This window comes from Theropithecus gelada, chromosome 3, assembly GCF_003255815.1.
Source record: "Theropithecus gelada isolate Dixy chromosome 3, Tgel_1.0, whole genome shotgun sequence".
In the NCBI taxonomy this organism is placed as follows: Eukaryota; Metazoa; Chordata; class Mammalia; order Primates; family Cercopithecidae; genus Theropithecus; species Theropithecus gelada.
The window spans coordinates 98,722,032-98,726,245 of NC_037670.1; the positions used below are offsets into that span (position 1 = coordinate 98,722,032).

Below are 4,214 nucleotides of genomic sequence, written 5' to 3' on the forward strand. Positions count from 1 at the left end.
ATCATTAACTTCTGAAAATAGCCAGAGAGACAGCACATGATCTACAGGGGAATACCAATTCAGATGATTTCTTATCTGTAAACATGAAGGCCAGAGCATGCGGCACAATATTTTTCAAGGGCTGAAAGAAAAAAACTGTTAACTTTCTTCTCCAGGAATTAAGGAGTAATTTGCCAGGAACCTCAAATCTCTCCTTTTGGCAACTAATGGTACAACTAGACAGAAAATAAGCAAGGCTACAGATAAATTGAACAAAAAAATTAAGATGAAAAACTTACATAGAACATTCGACCCAACAACAGCATAATGTACATTTTTTTAATTAACCATGGAAAATTTACCAAGATAAGTCATACCCTGACCAGAAAACAAACCTTAAGAAAAATTAAAGAATCAAAATCATAGAGTGTGCTCTCTGACTATAATGAGTCTAGTTAGAAGTCAATAACAGAAATACCACAGGAAAATGTCTAAATACATGGAAAGCAAACAACAAACCACCAAAAAATCCATAAAAAAGGTAGAAGGAAGAAAATCATAAAGGACAGAAGTCAATAAAATTTAAAAATAGAACAATACGGACAATCAATGAAACAAAAGCTGTTTCTTCCAAAAAAATTAATAAAATTGACAAACCTCTGCAAGACTGATAAGAATAAAGTAAACACAAATCATCAATATCAGGAATTAAACAGGGCATATCATCATAGATTTTATTGCCATTAAAAGAATAATGAGAAAGTATAACAAATAATTTTACATACATAAATTTGACAACTTAAATGTAAGAAATTCCTCAAAAGCTGCAAACTACCGAAACTGACCCAAGATGAAATAAATGTTCTAAATATTCCTATAGCTGTTAAAGAAATTAGATTCCTATTTTAAAAGGACACTAAAAGCAAATCTCTAGCTCCAGCTGGTTTCACTGGTGAATTCAACCAAACATTTAAAGAAGAATTAACACCACTTTTGCAAATTTTATACTACTTATTTCAGACTTAGAAGAAGGGACACTTTCTAATTTATTTTACCAAAGCCAAAGACGGTACCAAAAAAAAATTACAGGCCAATATCTCTCAAGAATTTACATGACTCTTTCTCATCTTGCAAGATGGCAGATGAAAAGGCTGATAAGCCAGATACTAAAAAGAAGCAACTCAAAGCCAAGAAGGCTGATGGTGACAGAGTGAAAAAGGGTGACCTCAAAGCTAAAAAGCCCAAGAAAGGGAAGCCTCATTGCAGCTGAAATCCTGTCCTTGTCTGAGGAAGTGGCAGATATTCCCAATCTACTATGTATTGCAGAAGGGCCATGTACAAGAGGAAGTACTTAGCCACTAAATCCAAAGTTGAAAAAAAAAAAAAAAAATGAAGGAGAACGTGTGGGGTAACAAGTAGAGTGGTACCCGGGTAGTTAAACTTCACAAAATCCCTAGATATTATTCTACTGAAGATGTGCCTCGAAAGCCGTTGAGCCACAGCCAAAAACCCTTCAGTCAGCACTTGAGAAAACTGCAAGCCAGAGTCACCCCCAGGACCATTCTCATCATTCTTACTGAGTGCCACAGAGGCAAGAGGGTGGTCTCCCTGAAGCAGGTGGCTAGTGGCTTGTTATTTGTGAATGGACCTCTGGTCTTCAATTGAATTCCTCTACAAAGAACACACCAGAAATTTGTCATTGCCATCTCAACCAAAATTAATATCAGTAACGTAAAAATCCCAAAACATCTTACTGACACTTACTTCAAGAAGAAGCGGCTGTGGAAGCCCAGACACCCAGACACCAGGAAGGTGAGATCTTCAACACAGAAAAAGACAAATACGAGACTACAGAGCAGCACAAGATTGATCAGAAAACTGTGGACTCGCAAATTTTCCCCAAAATCAAAGCTATTCCTCAGCTCCAGGACCACCTCCATCTGTGTTTGCACTGACAAAGGGAATTTATCCTCACAAATTGGTGTTCTAAATTTCTTAATAATCCAATTACATAATTGATAACAAAAAAGAATTTACATGAAATACCATCAACAAAAATATTAGTAAACCCAATCTAGCAATATGCATAAAAAGAACTTTCCTGCATTACCAAATGACATTAATTCCAAGTATGTAAGACTGATTAAACACTTGAATATCATTCAGTGTAATCCATTGAATGAAGAAATACCTGAGACTGGGTAATTTATAAATGAAAAAGGTTTAATTGACTCACAGTTCTGCAAGGTTGAGGAGGCCTCAGGAAACTTACAATCATAGCAGAAGGGGAAGCAAACAATCCTTCTTCTTCACATGGCAGCAGGAGAGAAAGGAATGCCTCTTATAAAACCGTCATATCTCATGAGAACTCACTCACTATCACAAGAACAGCATGGCGGTAACTGTCCCCATGATTCAATTACCTCCCACTGGTTCCCTCCCACGACACGTGGGGATTATGGGAACTACAATTTAAGATAATATTTGGGTGGGGACACAGTCAAACCATATCACAATCATATCAATAGACTAGAAAAAAATCATATGACCATTTTAAGTGGCCCACAAAAATAACAAAATCCAACATTGATTCATGATTTATAAATAAAGGGACTTTCAGCAAATGAGGGATAGAGAAGAAGTACCACAGTTTGCTGAAGAGCAACTGTAAAAAACCTACAGTCAACATTTTACTTAATGGTTGAAGACTATACATTTTCTCTTTAAGATCAGGAAGAAGACAAGAATATCCACTCTCATTACTCTTATTGAACGTATTACTGGAAGCTTTAATTACTGTGATAGTACAAGATAAATAAATACAAGGGATACAGCTTATAAAGTAAGAAACTGCTCTTAAAGTTCAACAATGTTGTACAATAAAAGATCAAGTCACAAAAATGAATCATGTACATTATACACTAATAATGAACATTCTGAAACAGAAATTAAAAACACAGTATCATTTATATCACTCCAAAGAAAATGAAATACTTAGGTCTATACTTAACCAAATATATACAGAATTCACATGCTATAATTTTTTTTTTTTTTTTTTTTTTTTTTTTTTTAGAGGGAGTCTTGCTTTGTTGCCAGGCTGGAGTGCAGTGGTGTGATCTCGGCTCACTGCAACCTTCGACTCCCTGGTTCAAGGATTTTCCTGCCTCAGCCTCCCGAGTAACTGGGACTACAGGCATGCACCACCACGCCCAGCTAATTTTTGTATTTAGGGTAGAGCAGGGTTTCACTGTGTTGGCCAGGATGGTCTTGATCTCCTGACCTCATGATCTGCCTACCCCCAAAGTGCTGGGATTACAGGCGTGAGTCACCACTTCCGGCCTACATACTATAAATTTGAAGATATTGACAAAAGAAATGAATGAATATCTAAGTAAATGGAGAAGCATATGTTGCATGAATTGGATTGGAATTTTCTTCAAATTGGTTTATAGACGTAATGTAATTCCACAAGACCTACAATAGCTTTCGCAATTTTGACAAAGAAGGAAAGAAATAAAAACAGAAGAAAAGAGAATAATGTAAGAGGAGTCAGTCTACTCAACATTAAGGCTTACTCTATAACCATAATTATAATTATAATTATACACACACATATAAAGATTTTTACAGTCCAGGAGTAGGCAATGAATTATTATTAGACTTGACACCAAAAGCCCAATCCATAAAGAAAAAAATGTGTAAATTCAATCTCATTAAAATTAAAAACTTTTGCTCTGCAAAATACTATTAAGAGGGTGAAAAAATAAACCAAAGCCTGAAAGAAAGTATTTTCAAAACACGTATCTGTCAAAAGACTAGTATCTAGACTAGATAAATTACTCCCAAAACGTAACAGTTAAAGAAACAAATAATCCAATTAGAAAATGGGCAAAATACAAAGAGATACATCACGCATGAAGACAGAAAAATTCTTCAGTAATAAGCATACAAAAACAAGTTCAATATCATTAGTCATTAGGAAAATATAAACTCAAGCCACAATGTCATGTCACTAATCTTTTTCTATTTTTAAAATTTGTCATCTTAAAAGGTTATATATGCCGGGTGCAGTGGGTCACACCTGTAATCCCAGCACTTTGGGAGGCAGAGGCGGGAGGATCACGAGGTCAGGAAATCAAGACCATCCTGGCTAACAAGGTGAAAACCCATCTCTACTAAAAACACAAAAAATTAGCTGGGCGAGATGGTGGGCACCTGTAGTCCCAGCTACTCGG

At 35.7% G+C, this 4,214-nt stretch overlaps 1 pseudogene; it reads left to right on the top strand.

Moving 5' to 3' along the window:
* Nucleotides 1-1,114: 1,114 nt before the first annotated feature.
* Nucleotides 1,115-1,969, top strand: LOC112621547 (annotated as a pseudogene).
* Nucleotides 1,970-4,214: the final 2,245 nt, after the last annotated feature.